General features: G+C 32.9%; 1 long non-coding RNA gene across 1 annotated transcript in view; it reads right to left on the reverse strand.

The window, feature by feature from the left end:
• Positions 1 to 2,365: 2,365 nt before the first annotated feature.
• LOC141481401 (uncharacterized) overlaps positions 2,366 to 20,260 on the reverse strand; it is a 38,513-nt gene continuing 20,618 nt past the window's right edge. Inside the window, exons 3-4 of the long non-coding RNA XR_012464937.1 lie at positions 2,528 to 2,641; positions 2,366 to 2,466 (exon numbers count right to left, since the gene is read on the reverse strand). This is a non-coding gene — a long non-coding RNA (uncharacterized lncRNA). The remainder of the gene's footprint in view (positions 2,467 to 2,527; positions 2,642 to 20,260) is intronic.

The following is a 20,260-nucleotide window of genomic DNA, read 5'->3' on the forward strand; positions in this document are numbered from 1 at the left end:
GAAATAATCAAACTCAATGTACTATTAGCTGTTGGCGTCACCAGGAGACGAACTAGATCATTTCATATTTTAAACTTTGCCTGTTCTCACCAATAATCAACTCGATTAACGAATATAATAAACCCCTTACGCCCATGTAGAAGGTTCTACCTTCAATGAGGATTCTCCCTCTTCATTTGACAATTAACTTATATTAATATTAATTCCATTGTATATTGATCAAATAAAGTTTATTATTATTATTCATATGGAAATGACGGGGTTTTTCACCAGAAAGTGATAAAATAATTCATTCGTCATCTTTCTCAATATAATTTCACTGTATTCGAATATATATTCAATATTCACTCCCCACACATCAGCTGATATTTGTGAGTTCTGATAAAGTGAGTCGAAAAAATCAAACTATCTAATTGAGCCACGTAATGTCGATAAATTTCGTTCTTTTTCAGCTCATATTTCGCATATTGCTTTTCGATACGATATTGAACAGGAATTGGAAATTTAGTAGTATTTATCGTAGTTTGGACCATTTCGTTGTTTGCTGGAAGTATAAATCATCTATCTACGTAATTCCATTGCTCGATTCAGTTTTTTGATGGAAGTATTCCTCAGACATACGACGCCAATAAGAGGTTGACATAAATTTAAAACTTTATTGGTTCATCATTTTCTACTGGAAATTGGTATTGACATGATGTTCGTAGCATACAAACTTCTTTTTGATGTATACTGGGTGACAAACGATTTGAACGGATTTTTATTTGAAAGATGAGTATACGTCTTACTCACCTTCAGTAATCGAAGAAGTTTTTTCCTTGTTAAAAATATGATAATTCATCACCAGAACAAAAATAATGTTCCTCGACGCGTGTGTCTTTCACCAACTGAGCATCATCAGGAGATGAAGATACAACAAAGCCTCAGGTCGGCTGCAGACGACAAGTCTGTTGTGGCAGAACATGCACTCAGTGAGGGAAACCATATGATTCTGTTTGAAAACACGGAACTTATTGCCTCTGACTAGGGATACCATAGCCGACTGGTACGGAAGTCAATAGAAATCCACAAACATATGGAAAATTTCAACAGTAGAGAAGAAGCTGTGAACCTCAATCGAATATAGAATCCCAGGTAGAAAAAGGTCATCGAATGTTATTGACAATTTACAGATACAGGTATTATCACACCATACTACCTGAATCACCAGAAACACACTATACGAAATTCACGTAAGCCAGGTACTGATATTAGCACATCATACTTTCTGAGGAGTCAGCATAGTTACGCATTATGTAGCAGTAATATCCAGTCTCCAGCTCCAGCGAAACGTCAGGAAGAAACTCCAAAAATCCACGACCTTCAAACCCGACGAATTTTCACACAGATAATATAGTCGCGTCATTTTTTGTAATGGGTGATGATGCTGTCAGGGATATATCTGAAAGTGCTAGTATTCTTCCTACACGGTTAGAAAAATGTTGTTGAAATTAACAAAATTAAGAAACCCACTGACATTATTAACAAATAAACATTTGTGGATTTATTTGAAAGATTTTGTCATTCAACATATTAAGAATTGCTTTGTTTACAAAAGAAGTTGCTATTTCAACAACAAAAATATGGATAATTCAACTGGAGCAACGATATACCAACAATATTTTTTGTTATTTTCACAACTTTAAATGGTGGAACTAGCAAACTCTATTGAGGATTTTCATTATACATTATTACTGAATCAACACTGAGTTGTGATGAATTTATCATAAAATTACTATCAATTTCTCAATATAATATTGTTAGAATAGTTTTATATTCTATTCATTTGTATTGTTTTTGATGTTGCTATGCAAATGAAATATGTTGAATAATTAATAATTTCGTGTTGATGAATCAAATAATATTTATGGATCACACCAAATATTGTGTTATAATGTGAACAAAATATTGTTGAATCTTCAAAAATTTTAATTATACACCAAGTTGTGTTATAATGTAAAGAAAATTCAAAACTCATCAATACAGTTAATTGTATGATTTTCACTATAAAAGATTTTATATGTACTTGAGAAAGCTATTGTATAATAAAACACGTGTCGCGGTTTTGATAAAACTTTTATAATGAAAATCATACTATTTGATATGAATTTTCATCAATTGGCCAGTTTTATTCAATTAAACAAAATGTTGTTGAATCATTAATAATTTCTTGTTCAAGTATCAATTAACATTTAATTTTTTGACGAAGTTGTGAATTTTATGTTATTGAGATTGGTTCAATAAATGAAACAATGCCATTCAAAATTATTTAATTTACTTCATGAATTCTACAATTTTTAGAAATATAAAAATAAAGAAATATGTATCTTTAACAAAAATATTATTGAACGCAAAAATCACAAAAATAAGGTACATAAAGAGATCTTGGTACAGTCAATTGTGGTAATACAAATTGTGAGGATGTACCTGAAATTTAATATATGTTATATTAAAAAATATAATAATATAAAAAATAATGATAATTTACATTTTTTAACTTCCAAGATGACTGCTCGTTCTGAAAATCCTAGAAATCTGCATTTATTTTGGTACATCTGTGAAACGAAATTTTTCATCGCCAATTTCAGGAAACATAGTTTTTCTGAAATATCAAAAAATCGACAAAAGACAACGTATATCAGAATCGGTATGAAAGGGTGATATGGCCGAAAAATAGTTACAAACAGTCTGTACTGGTGCAATCGGTTAAGATGATCTGAAGATGGTCTGATTCATGAACTTATAATGACTCATGGTCTCAATTAGAAATATGTAGGTGGAAATCTTCTTGTCTATCAAGTTGAACGTTTATCCAAATTTTATGCAGAAAAAAATCACAAAACAACTAATCAACAGGAATAAAACAGTCCCAAAATGGAATATTTCAAATTATTAGCTACATTTGAGAGACTGCACCAGAATGTATATATATCCCGGTGTTAGTAGATAGCAGCAGCCCACAAAAATAAAGTATATTTTTCTGAAAAATACTGCCCAATCTGTTTTAATAAAAACGACATTTTCCATAAGCAATCAACAATAAACAAATCAAAAACGGAGTTTTTTTATTAAATTTGGATTTAAATGGGTTTTCCAGTGGTTTATATTACGATGAAACCTTTATGGATAAACTTTCCAGTTTTATTACATTTTGATAGATTCTCTATTGATTCAACATTGTTCATAAACAAATAAATTTCAAAAATTAGATAATTGAAATATTTTCGAAACTATTAATGATAAATGCTATAAAACTTTTCTGTTCATTATGAAATTTTCTACAAAATACGTCTCTAGCCCTTTTTTATATAAGTCGCAGTTTTCAAAAAATGGGCTCTCAATTCATAATAGGTAAACATTTTTTTATAAATAACATCTCCAGCGATTGGTCACTGAATGACTCAAATCTCCATTTTCGAACAGCTCTCACAGAGTGTCTTAAGGATGTTCCTGTAGTGCTAGTTCATTTTCGCAAAAATAACATCTTTTTCAGTATTATCATAGATGTGAAGTGGTTATATCGATTCATTTTGATACACTACTGGTCATGGAGTTTTCATTGACTTGCTTCAGCCGCCAGAAACATGCATACCGGGCATTTTTTTAAGATCCAATGAATAACTATAAATGAATTTCTAACCTATCTCTGACATACTTTCTGGTCTCACATTCACCCAACTCAAGTTTCCCTTGGTACCTCAATCTCATATAAAATTGATGAAACTGGGAAATCGTTTGATTTCATTTGATTTCTATATATCTATTGCTTGATTTCTATATACCTACTCATTATTCCCATAAGGGGTCTACAATATAATTTCAATACAATTTGTAGGCATACAAGTATAATATTGAAAAAAGGTACCTACTTACGTCCATGTTATTGCGGCTAACCTCGTCAAACGATCTAGCACATGACTTAACAACTGCTCAACAATTTGTAAGTATACTCCAAACTAGACTCACCACGGAACACCACCTCACTCTTGCAAAAAAATATCTTACTGACTGTGTGTGTGAATGATAACTATGGATCGAGATGTCATAAATATGTAACTTGAAACTGTAACGAATTTTTATTAGTTTAGGGCTCAGCAATTCTTGCAGGTGACAACGAACGTTCGTGAAATTTTCCGATCAACCGCGATTTAACATTATCAAAAAATATTAAGTGTTTTAACAACTTATTTGATCAATTCAACAAGTATTGTATCACTTTTCACTAATATATTAAATATATTAACATTTGTGAATCAGAACAAATAGGTAATATAACAAATTGAATTGAGAATTTTAAGCTATTCTCCTACCTTGGAATGACTCTAGTTTTTGGTAATGTACATCATAGAGTAGAGAAAATCAACGAAATGTATCTTTGTGATTGTGAATAGAAAATTCCTTCAGTAGAAACCATTCGTTTATCCATAGCAGTGAACTATGGATATCTCTGAAAATGTTTAAGCTAAATTACCTGCTCTCTCTTTCTCTCTTCTTATTTCCTCACTATAGCCATCATTCTCCAACTGCGGTTTTTAACCTAGTGAGGTGGATAGTATTATGTAACCAAACGACCTATTTTAGTTTTTTCTTTTTTTGTATTTATTTTATTATACATTATATAACACACCTTATATCAGTCTGTAGCCACGACACAAGCCTAGCTTAGGTGGCTACAGATTGTGTAATATATGGTTATATGATAAGACATTTGAATTGTAAATCGTAATTGAATTGAAAACAAATCATGTAACTGAATAATTGATTGACATGAAATTGAATAAATCACTTACTTATTTGAAATCTGTTTTACCGTTAACCAGCTGTCGCCGGAGGTCTTCTTTTCAGAGTAAGATTTCTACCACAACTGTTAGATTGAGGGGAATCAAGGATGATATTACCTCAGGACATACCTGGGTAGATGAATATTATATTTTTATACGTATAAAGTTGTATGTTCCTATTGTACTTTATGTGGTGGAGTGACAAAAATTCAGAATTCCAAAATATTGTTGTGACAATAACAGCAGGACACTTCACGAAAACAATTTCATCAATATTATTGATTTAGCAAATATGGTGTGAGCTTAGCACAGGTAATGATATTATATATAGGGTGGCCTAAGTAGCAGCTGTGGGTCTACACTCACCCTCCCTACTCTACAGATACAGATGTCTTTCGAATATAGTGGATAAGTTGAAAAGGGAATTTAGAGGGTGTCTTTTCAAAAAGACGGAAACTCAAAATTCATAGTTCATTCATACGAACCGAGCAACTAACTGGTTGAAATTTTTGAAAAATTGATTACGAAAGTGGCTCACAAAACTGCTTGTACACTCAAACAAGTGTTGAGCAGTTCGAACGATAGGATGACGGAAAAGAAAAAGTCTAATTTTCACGAATAATTTGTAAGGATTGCGATAAAAAGTATGTCGGTTAAAAAATGAAAAAATATTTCAAGGTATTAAACCCCAGTTTTTACATCTATTTCCTGTACCGACGAGACTCAATTGATGAACGTTCACAAAGGGGGTGCTGAATCAAGGGCCATTCAGATATTATTTACCTCACTGTTTCGTATAATATGTTTGTAGATATTGTGGATGAGTATCCACTTCATCCCTTGAATAATTATTATATCAACGTGACGCTGCAAAATCAGGTCTGTTCTTGAATTGTCTCATCAACCCATTAGTGGGGTAGATTTGGTTTGAAGGCCTTCCTCTTATTACAGCGATATATAACAAGTACGTCCATCTAATCTTTGTTTTCAGCCTTATGAATAGAGTGTAATTATGAAAGACTGTCATGTAGTTGATATGTTTTCAAGGATGACTTTGACCTTATTGGCCGATGCATCCAAATTATATTGGTTGATTGACTGCAATTATACGTGCAATGTTCAATGTAATGAATGATAGTTCATGATACATGAACAGCATATATGTAAATTGTTACCTACATTTCAGTAAGGTAGTATTAGAAGAGTCAGTCTCTGGAGCAGTGGCGTAGCGTGGGTATCGGCTGCCCGGAGCGAAAGACAATTTGCCGTTCTCTTAATTAGGTATTTCAATTCAGTGTATAATATACATTATATATACAGGGTGTTTCAGAATTCGACGGACAAACTTATATATACCACGTCATTCCTCTTGCAAAATGATGAAAAATGAGGTAGGACATGTGTGTCCGGAAATGAGCCGTTTCAGAAATACAGGGAGGTGAAGTTGCAAAATAAAAAGACCCTTTTCGTCGTAGCTCTCGGACTAAAAGGAATAAATTAATGAAACTCAGCAAATCGATACGAGCTAGAATGTGCTTCCTCCAGTGGTATGTTTGCTTCAGTATCAGTAGCCAGTGGAGTTCCAGCGGGGTAATAGCTTATATTTCCCCCCTTATTTTTTACGCCACTGACTTTATATCCACAACCGACTTTTTTTTGAATTCCTTGATTAATTTTACGTAAAAACCAAATAAACATTCACTATGAAAAAACCAGTAGTTTTCGAGAAAAATTGAGTTGAACTGATAGGTGCATTCTCATATGGGAATATTAATAATCGAGTAAAATAATCGAAATTCCAAAATCGAAATTATTTGAACTCTTTCATCATTCTACCATTCATTGTGTGCTTGAAAAAGTATTCACTTCGGCAACATATTGCGGATTTTCTACCATTTTACCAACTTTTTTTGCAGTTATGTTGTGAGCCCGCAGACCTACTGAATGGCTTTACCTCGAGATTTATTTTTTAATAAAATGTTCCATCCAAATGATTTTCAAAGACAATTACGAATAGTTGGCAAAACTGAACTCAGAATGTTTTATCGAATTATCTTCTCTCACTGGGTAAAAATCCAAGTTTTATCGATTAACCAAAATACCATTACTTGTTTCAACCTTAGCCATCTAGCATATCTATTATAGTTTTGTTAGATAACTGTACCGATATTCTCGAGTTCTTCAGCCACTGGTTGAATAGTTTCAGAATACATTCACGTGACTTATAACAATCTTTGATCCACCTAAGCAATGAGGATTACTTTATTCATTGACAACAATAAATTTGTTAGGGGACTGTGGAAATGAAATGAGATTCGTATGACACTTCCAAGTTAACGTAGCTGTCAGAAAGTGTTTGATTGTGTATTTCGTATAATAAAAATGAATTTTACATTCGAAGAGTTAGCGGACATGCACCTTATTTATGGAAAATCGGGACGAAATGGAAGGTTGGCACAAAGAATGTATCGTGAAAATTTTCCTGGAAGAAATAGAATTCCTAATTGGAAAACGTTCGAAAACGTGGACAGAAGACTCAGGGAAACAGGAAGTTTTTTAATTACCAGAAGGAATGCAGGTATACAGAGAACTGTAAGAACTGTAAGAAATTATATCACAGAAGAGGCGATATTGAACTATGCTGCTGAACATCCGTCTGAAAGTAGTAGATCTATCGCTAGAGTGCTGCATGTGTCTTCATCATCTGTTTGGAGGACTTTGCATGAACAGCAGTTATACCCATATCGACTGAGAAAAGTTCAGGCACTGAAACCAGAGGACTATCCAGATCGAATTGAATTTTCTCGATGGTTTTTAAGTATGTGGAGAAATAATCCGGAATTTATCAAGCAAGTGTTATACACTGATGAGGCAAAATTCACAAGGGAAGGTATTTTCAATTCTCGCAATAGCCATATTTGGGCCGAGGAAAATCCTTTTGCTATTCATCCTCATGGCCATCAAACAAAATTTTCATTGAATGTTTGGGCAGGAATAGTAGAAAACCGTTTAGTTGGTCCTTATCTTTTACCAGATAATTTGAATGGGGACAATTATAGCACTTTCTTGGGAGAAGTATTGCCTGAATTGTTAGAAGATGTTCCTCTGAATATCCGGAATGGAATGTGGTTTTAGCACGACGGTGCTTCTGTTCATTTTTCGTTAGCTGCTAGAGAGTACCTAAATCGGAAATTCGGTGACAATTGGATTGGTCGAGGTGGACCCCACAAATGGCCTGCCAGATCACCAGATTTGAATCCTGTTGACTATTTTCTTTGGGGTCATATGAAGTCACTGGTTTATGAAACAGAACCAAAAAGCCAAGAAGAATTAGTCGCCCGCATTCAAGCTGCATCGATAACGATTGCCGAAAATTTAGAATCATTTGAAAAAGTGCGATTTTCTATGTTGCGCCGTTGCAGATCGTGTATAAGTGTTGACGGAAAAAATTTCGAACAATTACCCTATTGATTATTCATCAGATGTTCTCATTATTATTCAAAAGCACATTTGAATTTTCAATGTAAATTTCAAAAAGAAATTCGTGTTTATCACATTATCTAAAATATGTGTAGAGAAGGTATATTTTGAACATGATATTTCTACTCAAAGATGAATCATGAGTACCGACATCCAACTAAGAGTTATGTAATTAGCTGTAAATAGACAACTTCCATTTCTTCATTTATTTAAAAAACTTCATTTACTGTCTAGAGTTAGCGAAGATCTTATCAGATGGTTATTCAAATAAATTGACTTCTTCCAAATACATTTCTTTTTTTCAGGCGTATAATTAGAGTCTACTGGTAAAATTTTGTTTTTCGGCTTCATCTGTGAAAATTTGAAAACACTGTATACTTTGAGAATGTTTTTCATTTTCTTATTAATGAATATTCTTCAAGATATTTACGATTCTACAAAGAGAAGTGTGATTTCACGAATGGGAAAGACAGGATGATTGTGAACAAAAAATAATTTTCCCAAAATCCAGAATAATGGTGTTATTTTAGGATTATTGGAGCCTAACTCAGTCGAGATTCCGAATGATCGCAAATTTTATTTGGGCTCACTTTTTTTCAGATCACAAAGTCACTCGAAGATCTGAGAACAATGAAAACATTTCAACAATGAAATCTATTGACAAGCACGAAAATAAGCCTCAAGAGTTATGATTTGTCATTACAATATGCTAAACATAACAAAAATTGGTACGATGATAGAAAACCCACAATAATTAGCATCACTTGCAAGCGCTAAATTAATGGTAAAATCATAAAAGAGTTCAAATAATTTTGGTTTTGGAATTTCGATTATTTTAATCGATTATTCCCATATAAGAATGCACGTATCAGTTCAACTCAATTTTTCTCGAAAACTACTGGTTTTTTCATAGTGAATGTTTATTTGGTTTTTACGTAAAATTGATCAAGGAATTCAAAAAAAAGACGGTTGTGGATATAAAGTCAGTGGCGTAAAAAATAAGGGGGAAATATAAGCTATTACCCCGCTGGAACGCCACTGGCTACTGATACTGAAGCAAACATACCACTGGAGGAAGCACATTCTAGCTCGTAATCGATTTGCTGAGTTTCATTAATTTATTCCTTTTAGTCCGAGAGCTACGACGAAAAGGGTCTTTTTATTTTGCAACTTCAACGCCCTGTATTTCTGAAACGGCTCATTTCCGGACACACATGTCCTACCTCATTTTCATTTTTCATTATATATTATATATATATATATATATATATATATATATATATATATATATATATATATATATATATATATATATATCTATATATATATATTAATTCTAGAGAACTTTCGGCAAGAATAGTCATCATTATTTTGCATTATACAGGATAGATTTTAAATAAAAACCTGTATTTGTTTTACAATCACGTTTATTAATACAAAAATTATTACTTCAATCATTGATATAATAGGTACATATATATTATTTAATCGACATGATTGAATAATTAGTGAATTGAATATAAAACGGAAATCAATTTTCGATTAGAACTAGGATGATATTATTAAGTGATATTTATATCTTTTTGAAAAATAATATAAATAGTTACTTGTTAGAGTTAAAAACGAAACCTCCGGCTTCAATTAAAAATTTATACGTCTACATTTTAGAGAGCAAAGTCTTTTATTGCACTATCAATGTCCATATCATCACAGACCTCTTGTTCAATAGACAAGATAACCAAATTTGTAAGTTTTAGAGTACTCATTGTCGACCTTGAATAATTTTTGAATAATTTCAATTTCGAAAAACTTCTCTCACAGCTAGCATTGCTTATGACAACTATAAAAATATTCGCAGCATGATTAAAATATTGGACACAGTATCTTCCAACTTATATTTTACAATAAACTCTAATAATTCAAGTGAGTCTGTATTAATTAATTTATTTTCGTTGCCTGTAGCAGCAACGAAAGTCCGCAGTCGAAGTTGTTCCAGCTTGAAATCCTGCTCGTCAATTTCAACAGATGCGTCGTCTAGATTACATTTAGTGCAGTCAGAATTGTCAAAGCATTACGTACTTTCTTAAAGGGACGTAATAAACAATATTGAGCTTAATATATATGTAATAGGAGTTATTCTCACTGATTATACGTCATAAACAATCCAAGCACAAAATATAATATGGGAAATCCCCGCAAGTCAGCATAGACGGTGTTACCGTTCGCTATAAAATAGCATTCAAAGAAAGGGGATTCCTCGAATTCGTCACAGAATAAGTAATAAAAAATTCCGTGCTCTTTTCAATCGGTCCGAATTTATAGTTGCGTTAAAATGTGAAATGGTTCAAATATTCACAAAATATATTTTATTATTTACTGTGAAATTTTGCCGCCCCCTAAAAAGTACCGCCCGGAGCGCCAACCCCCCCGCCCCTCCGCCACCACTACACTACGAAACTGCTCTGAGATATAAGCATTTTGTTACATTACCAGCATCTGCAGAACAAAAATCCTTCAGTTTTTTGGTGTCGAGTTCCGGCTTCATCTTATTCGTTAATCGTAATCAGGAATCTGAAACACGTTACTCATTTTTTACTAACCGATGACCGCCACTTAATTCACGTGAACTTCAGTTTATTATTGAGTTTTTCTGAATTTTCTAAGAGGAAAAAGTTCTAATATATTTGTCTCTCTTTAATTTATAGGAACATCGTTTCTCCCCGAAGGAAACGTTTCCCATACCAGAACTGATATATTAAAAGTCTCTCGACTTTCTTTGCTTAGGGGAATCGACCAACTTATGTACTAGAAAATATAGCTTCGCTATTTATGATTGTAGCCACTGGTGGAAATTGTTAGTGATACATCCAAAAGTGCTAGTTTATCATCTATACAGGGTAGGGCACCCCAAACGACATCGTCCCTGAAACCAAACCATTGATTTCTTTCGGGAATTTCTCCATTGCATAATATCTTTAACTATCAAGGCTGCAGAAGAAAACTATTTTGTATTCTACAGGCTGGCTCAAAAAAGTGTGACATATCAAAGTTGTGTTTTTTTTTTGATAGAACACCTTGTATTTCGTTACATTTTTGAATAGGTCAAGAAAAGATAATATGATTTCATATGAGTTACTATGTCGCTAACTTGCTAACTATAACCGTTCTCGAGTTATTATTTTTTTTTTCTGAAATGGCTAGGTACAAAAAAACATCGAAATGTATAGAAATCATCCCTTCGAATTCTGACCAAGCATGAAAGAGATTTTAGGCTATTGATTTCAATGAAACCCGTTTCTTACTATTATACAGAATATTAAAAAAAATATTGTCACTTTTCATAATTTCGGACAAAGATAACAAACTTTGTTATTTCAAATAGAACATCCTGTTTTTGGTCTGAACATTGAACATCTCAAATATTATTATGGGGTTCCCTATAACTAACCTAAATAGTTTTTCAGATATTGACTTTTTCAAACAGTAGTTTCTATTTCAATGCATTCTTCGAAACAACATTCATTCAACTTGTTGAAAGGATTCCTATTAAGAGTTATCGTATTTCATTTTATTCAAAACATTCACTGAATCATTACTGTTGAAGATGAAAACTTATCCCATTCAAGAGCGGATAGATATGATTTTCGCGATTGGTGAGTGCCTTGAGAAATTGCCTTCTGGCGTCGAGAGTGCATGCCCAAAAATATCCAGACTGGATTCATCTAAACAATTTGGTTTTCAGGCGATTGCTACATGAAGTTCGTAGCAATGGAAGTGTAGCTTATGAAAAATCAAAAAGACCGAAAACTATCATTATGAATGAGGAATCGATCATAGAAAACACTCATAGGAGTCACATAAGATTGAGAAAGATACAGGGATGAGCCACCCGTACCGTATTCAGATGCACCAGGAATTATATGAAATAGACTGCCATCAACAAATCGAGTTTTGTCTATGGGTTTTCGACAAGTTTAGTGAGGTTGAACATTTTTTGATTCCATATTATTTTCTGAAAGCAAACGCAAAATGAACGTAACTCAGAAGGTAAGAAGGCAGTTGAATTCATTTTAGAGGATTATAATGTTAACAAAAACAATATTAAACTATTCAGGCTTGGAAAATTCAATGCAGCAAAAATCAGGCCACTTAAAGTTATTCTGAGCTCTCCAGAAGACGCCAAACTTGTTTTAAAAAATAAATCAACAAAAATCCCAGGAATAAAAATATTCGGAGACCAAACCAAAGCTCAACAAGAATATTTTAAACGTATCAAAGCCAAACTTGAAGTGTTCCTAAGAAATGGTGATGATTCAAAAACAATAAAATTTATGAACAATAAACCAACCATAGTAAATAAAAATATTACTTCACAACAAAAAAACCGATAAAGGACCCTTATATCCACCTCTTTAGTGATATCATATACATGAACGTCCAAAGTTTGCTGCATAAAATTAACCAAATTCAAATAAGCATTTTATATTACTCTCCAAAAATAATTCAAGTTAGTGAGGCTAGAATAACTAGTGCAATTGAAGATTCAGAGATCAAACTGGATGGTTATAGTCACATTCGATGTCATTCTACAAATCGGCAAACAGGGGGTGTTGTGAATTATGTGAAGGATGGTATACAGTGTTCAACGAAGAAGACTTACATTTTAAAAGACAATTACTGGTGTAAGGTCATGAGAGTAAATTTTGGTGCGTATTAATGGTTAGTAGGTTATCTTTATCATTCTCCATCTAGTTCGGATTCTATATTCATAGAAAACCTGGAAAATATCTTTGATGATATCTTTGTCAATGATAAGCGTTGCATTCTTGTAGGAGATATTGATTTAGATTTTTTGAATAACAGTTTTTATGTGAATGAAATCAAATCTTGTTTTTGCAATATGGAATTGATCAACTAGTACTGGATCCTACCAGAATTACTAATAACAGTGAAACTCTAATTGATTATGTCCTAACTGATAATAATTGTGCAAACTGTTTTGTCCATCCTACTCCTAAAATAAGTGACCATTCATTGATATCTATTTGTCTCAAAAATAACAAACGAACTGAAAGCACTTCTATCAAAAATTATAGAAACTTTTGGATAAAATAAAACTAGATTTAATTTCATGTGATTGGAATTTGAATTCAACCGATGTTAGTGTCATATATTTCAATTTACTTAATAACTGTCAAACACTTATCGATAAAGTTGCACCAATTCAAGTTTGTCACTATAAAAGTAACATTCCATGATTTGACAACGAAATTCATAATAAAATGAAACATCATAATCAGATATATAAGGATTTTATTAAAACTATAGGGGTGAATGAAAATGTCAAATGGAAAGAATTTGAGAAACAGAGAAATGAAGTAGTAAATTTATCAAAAAAGGAAAAAGAACAATACTTCTTCGATAGAGTAGATATTTATAAAAATAACTCTCAAGTGATGTGTAAAACATTAAAAAAGCTAATAAACATGAATTGCCAAAACTTTCCGAGCTGTACAGAATTTAAATTAACAAACCAGGTGTATATTCTCAAAAATAAAAGTGAAATAGTAAACGAATTTAACTACTACTTCATTACTAGTATTCAGCAAATTGTTGATAGTATAGATAATGTTCAAGATTGGAAATTCGATAATTATAATCTATATCCTAATTTGTCCAAGTTTCACATATTAACAATGAATGAATTACGCCTAATTGTTAACTCCTTAGACAACAAAAACAATGTTCATGAGATCTTAAATTCTAAAATGCTCAAAGTCATTTTTGAAACATGTGGACATATAATTTTAAACCTTGTAAATACTTCTCTTCAAACCTCTAAAATTCCAAATTCTTAAAAGTTTGTACTATAGTTTCCATTCAAAAGGTAAACAATACCATCAAGGCCAGTGAATATAGACCCATAGATACATTACCACCATGATCATGTTGAAAAAAATGAAATTTAAATAAATAATATATCTGGATTTCGTAAAAAGTATTCATGTGAATCCACATTACAACTCACTTTATCTAAATTAAAAAAAGAAGTTAATAACAATAAACTTGTAGTAGCTGTTTATCTTGATCTGAAGAGGGCGTTTGAAACAATTGATCGTAATATTCTTCTAATAAAATTGAGAGGTTATGGCATTGATGGTGATGTTTACTGATGGTTATCTGACTATTTATTCATAGAAAGCAAAAAGTCAGAGTTCAAGATAATATCTCACAGGGATTGGATATATATATATATATATATATATATATATATATATATATATATATATATATATATATATATATATATATATATATAGGTGTGCCTCAGGGTAGTGTTTTATGACCTCTGCTTTTCATCTTATACTTAAATGATATAAACTTGTTTATAAATATTGATTTTATAAATTTATTTGCAGATGGTATATCACTGGCTACGATACAAGCTTAGATAAAGCTATTGATAAAATGAATGCCACAATAAAGGATGTAAATGAGTACCTCATGGCAAATAAATCAAAACTGAATAAAATGAAAACTAAAGGAATGATTATTACAACAAAATATAAATGGAACAACGTTGATTTAAATGAAATAAATCTACAAATCGATAATGAAAACATTGAAATTGTATCATGTATCCAAATATCTTGGATTCCAGTTAGATAATTCATTACTTTTTGGCAATCATCTTGATTATATATGTAAAAAAAATATCTAAAAAACTATTTTTCTTTGCGAGAATTACTGGCAATTTATCTACTCAGTCTAAAATTACTGTATACAATGCAATTATCCAACCACATTTTAATTACTGTGCTTCTGTTATTTTCTTGTTTATTCAAAATCAAACATCTCAATTAGAAAAAATTAAAAATCGTGGTATGCGAATTGTTCTAAAAGTGAATAGATTCACTGAAATCGGAATTATGTTACAAACTTTGCGGTGGCTACCAGTTTCTTTACGGTTGTATTACTTAACTATGACATTTATATATATAAAATTCTGAATAACTTATCACCTTCATATTTTTCTGAATTTGTTAGTTTGAATTCATAAGTGCACAAATATGCCACAAGAAATCATACTAATTTGCATTTATGCAGAATATGAGTTCTTTATTTTTCAAAGGGTTTGTTGCATACAATAAATTGCCAAATGAGATTAGATCTAGTCCATCATTAAGTATTTTTAAAAAACAGATATTGAAATCCATCCACAATGCTAGATAGAATAAAACTCGGTAAGATAATATTAATAAATATAGTATTTGTATGTTGTTTTCTGCTTTTTATCATTGTATTGGAGCTGCACCTATATTGCAATGTATTTTTAATAGCATATGTCGTTATTTTTCAAACTAAAAATGTTTATTTTCAATTTATATGTTAGTAATATGTTTTATATAATATTGTGTATAAGGAGTACCTATTTCAATAAATATATTCTTCAGATGAATCTACTTTTCATAATAATGACTTAGTGAACTGACACAACTTCCATCATTATAGTGATGTGAATTCTTTTTTTTTTCCGTACTTCGGATCACCAGAATAGATGGGCTGGTAACGTGTGAGGAGAAATTATAGGTACACAATTTATAGGACCCTACTTTTTCATGGAAATTTGAATGATCAAAAATTTTTACAATTTTCACGAAATGATCTGCCTTATATACTGGAGAATGTGCCGCTAAATATCAGACAATGGATGTGGTCACAATTGGATGGAGCGCCGGCACATTTCAAATTCAATGTCAGACAGTCAAATATGTGCTTTTGAAATAAATGGTTTTGTAGAGGAGGACCTCAAAATTGGCTAGCGAGATCACCAGATTTAACTAGCCTCGAATTTTTCCTATAGGAATACTTGAAGAATGAGGTTATCGACACTCCTCCAACCACACTGGAATATATAAAAGAGTGGATTAAGACTGTGTTTCGAGGATTGACGCCCCAATTATCATCAAATGTTAAGCAGTTTTTCATAGAGGAATTGAATTTTTAAATTTAAACGGACGGTCGTCATTTCGAGCACCTACTTTGAATTAAATACATTTGTTTCATATTTTGTTGTTGTTCAAGTTAAAGGATAAAAAATCAAATTGTATAGTTTAGTGTTTAGTGAACAATGAATATTTTCGATGGTGAAGTATAACAACTATCAATAAGAATTCTGTGAGCAAATCAAATGATGGTCGTTTCAAAGCTATCTTGATTCAAATAATGCTTTGAAATATAAGAACTACTATTTGAAAATGTCAATATTAAAAAAATTATTCAGGTTAGATATAGGGGACCACATGATGAAATGGAAAAAAATTGAATTATATATTGTTCAGACCAATTGAATACAGGGTGTTCTATTTGAAATAACAAAGTTTTCTGTGTTTCAAATAAAAAAGTGACAATGATTTTTGAACACTCTGTATAATATCGAGAAATAGATTTCATCGAAATTGCTAGCTCAAAACTTTTTTATGCTTTTTGATCACAATTTGAAGGGACGATTTGAATACATTTCGATGATATTAACATTCCAAGTGTACCTAGCATTTTCATAAAAAAATCAATGACTCGAGAAAGGTTATAGTTAGGTATATAGTACCTCAAATAAAATCATATTAAAGTTTAAAGTTCTTTTTTTTTAGATTTCATATTATTCCTTCCTGGTTTATTCAAAAGTATAATGAAATACAGGGCGTTTCATTAAAAAACACAACTTTGGTATGTTACTTTTTTGAGCCACCCTGTAATTTCCTTCTGCATCCTTGATCAACATACTTACATAGAATGAAATGCAAAAAATCTTCATAAAATCATTGGTTTGATTTACAGGAACCGTGTCGTGTGCCCCACCTTGTATAATCAAATTTTCAACCCTTATCGGCATTTCTCGTAACAAGTACATCTAGGAATAGTTACTTTCCGTCATTTTCATACGTAAACCCTATTGCATCATCCACAGTTGCTGAACTGATAGCAATTCTGTTCTGAACAAATCTGCGTGAGCTTGATGTACTCTTCGATAATTTCACTTTATAGCTTCTTCTTTTCCAAAAGATCACTCAATTATTCGGTTCCTTCCGAAGATACTTCAGGAGATACTAGAATCTTCCCATCTCGCAAATTCACGTTTCTACCTGAAGATAACACAAAACAAAAATATGACCTGGTACTATGAAATTATTCAGTATGTGAAACAACGTCAACGCAATTATTGCATCCTTTCTTCATCACCCGTGTCGCATTGGTTTGTCAGCCGTTTGAATGGATTTTTCCGCGCGATAGTTTCAGTTTTGTGATAAATCCTTAGATATCGAGTTGAATTGTATGATGTGAAGGAAAATTTTAATGTGCTCGAAATGTTTATGTTTATTCATTCAATAGGTTCAAAAATTTTCGTTTAAATAAATTTCCAAATACCGGATTACATTTGATCATTATTTTCAACTATAAATGGATATTACTATGTCCATTTTAATCTATCCTTTGAAGATAGACATATATGTCATCGTGAATTTTCCAGTAGACCTATGAACGATAAACTGTAATTTTGATATACCTATCTGAATCTTTCTTTTAAATCACTCCGTCAATTATAAACAGCCCTATGAAAATCCGCTTGTTAGTTTTCGAGTTTAACGCATTCAGACAGACAGACGTGGCGAAGAACTTCATTTCGTAATATTCATAAATAGATTTACTGTTCGAAAGTATGTCTTTTCCATATTCAAACTTTTATAACTTATGCGTCACGAATAGGTTGTTGGGTTTCTTATAACCAATTAAAATGATGGTTTATTTTATTTTCTAATTTGATGAAATCTGAATATTCACACCTTGAAAACGGTGATATTTTTCGAAAAATTATATTTTAACATTACATGGTGGGAGCTACTTGCTAAATTTCATTTGTATCTAACGATTCAACTGCCAAAACTGTCTATTACTGTCAATCAACTTCATATCTTCCACTTGTATGTTAAAGAAGGCACCGGGAATTGATTCAATCAACAATAGGTTGCTGATGCAGCTCCCGGAGAACTTTATCAGATATCTGTTGGACATCATAAACAGCTTAATCGTCCTCAGATACTTCCCCCGAAGATGGAAGCATGCCGTAGTTGTCATGATTCCGAAACATGGCCAGAACCCGCTGTTTCCCCAGAATCATCATCCAATTAATCTGCTTTGCTCAATGGCTAAGCTGGCTGAACGTGTTGTGCTCTACAAAGGCTAACTGAAGAAGTTGAAGACCGAAATGTTCTGCCTGATGAACAATTCGGTTTCAGGAGGGCACACTCCACCGAGCTGCAGGCCTTGAGACTGGTCGAAAACTCCATCTCAGAGCTAAATAACAGGAAGACAGTCCATCTCGTCCTCCTGGACATTTCAAAAGCCTTCGACCGAGTATGTCACGAAGGCTTATTACACAAAATGCTCGATTTCGACCTGCCTCGGGGCCTGATCCGGTGGATTAGGTCCTTTCTGAAGGGCAGATCATTCCAGATCCAAGTTGAAGGAACCCTGTCTCCCGTCAGGGAAATCCAAGCTGGAGTGCCTCAAGGAGCTGTTCTGTCTCTACTATTGTACAGCCTTTACGTGAGCGACCTTCCGAGGTTCGATCACGTGAAGGTTTCCCTATACGCCGATGATACGGCTCTCCTCGCTTCTTCCATGGGACGGGGGTTGGCGGTCGTCTATATGCAACGCGCATTGGACGACCTCGAACGCTGGTACCTGGAATGGAAGATTCGGGTGAACCCAGGAAAAACTCAGGCGATAGATTTGGGGAGGCGCAACGTTTCTCCAGATACAAAAGTCACGATTTCAGGCAGGGAGATCGAATGGCAAACGCGAGTCAAATACCTAGGTCTTTGGGTAGACCGCTGACTCACCTGGGTAAATCACGTTGATTACATCGAGGACAGAGTACAAATGAGGATTGCCAAACTCTATCCTCTGATCAACCAAAAGTCCAAACTCAATCTTAGGAATAATATTTTACTATATAACACGATGTTCAAGCCTGTCATTATGTATGCTTCAGGCGCTTGGGGACAAACCGCTCCGACAAACCTCTTCATTCTGGAGAGATTGCAAAACAAACTTCTCAGGATGCTGGTGAATGCTCCATGGTTCGTGCGGGATGAAGCCATCCGCAGAGATTTGAAGCTGTTAACTATACAGCAGTCCATTCAGTTGAGGAATCAGAGAGTTTTCGAGTCAGCGGAATCTCATGATAACCCATTAGTTAGGGAAGCTGTAGATTACACTATAGACGACCCCACTCGATTCAGAAGGCCCCGTCGCTCGGTTGAGTGAAGACCCCACGACGTCTGTTGAAATGAACAGTTTGTTCATCAATACCCCAGTCAGGAAGGGGTACACAAGGCCAGAGCGATATAGATGTCATTGACCTTTATGCCGCCACCAAAACACCCTTAGTTATGAACCACTCGTCCTCCTTTCGAGGGACAGTTGAAAGGGTAACGGAAAAGTTTCCAACCTGATATAAATGAAGATGACTATCGACTTGTATGTTAAAGTTTACTAAATTATTTACTTTCCACTTAAAACTTTACTTTACTTCACTTTCAACACTGTAACTGCAAATCTACTACTTCTAGACGAATCTATTCTCACTTCAGAATGCTACCACTTGATTCATTTCTTGCAATAATTTCGAATCTTATCTGGAGGTATACTCATGGACGAGACTAGCATAAAATTTGAACTTTGTTCAAACAACACAAAACAACAAAACATGACAGATACTAATTTGGACATGTAAAGGTAATTAACAATTATTTATCGAAAGTAACTATTAATACTCGTCAACGGTGTAGCAGTTTCTTCCAATGAGATATTTTTCCAATTGTCTTGAATATGCAGATATTCATTGAGTCCTTAATAGAAACATCTAGCTTGTTATATAGTTTGTGGCCAAGATATAG

Source organism: Leptinotarsa decemlineata, unplaced genomic scaffold (assembly GCF_025532065.1).
Source record: "Leptinotarsa decemlineata unplaced genomic scaffold, Ldec_3_MD MMD2_tig00000199_RagTag_RagTag, whole genome shotgun sequence".
NCBI classification, from domain to species: Eukaryota; Metazoa; Arthropoda; class Insecta; order Coleoptera; family Chrysomelidae; genus Leptinotarsa; species Leptinotarsa decemlineata.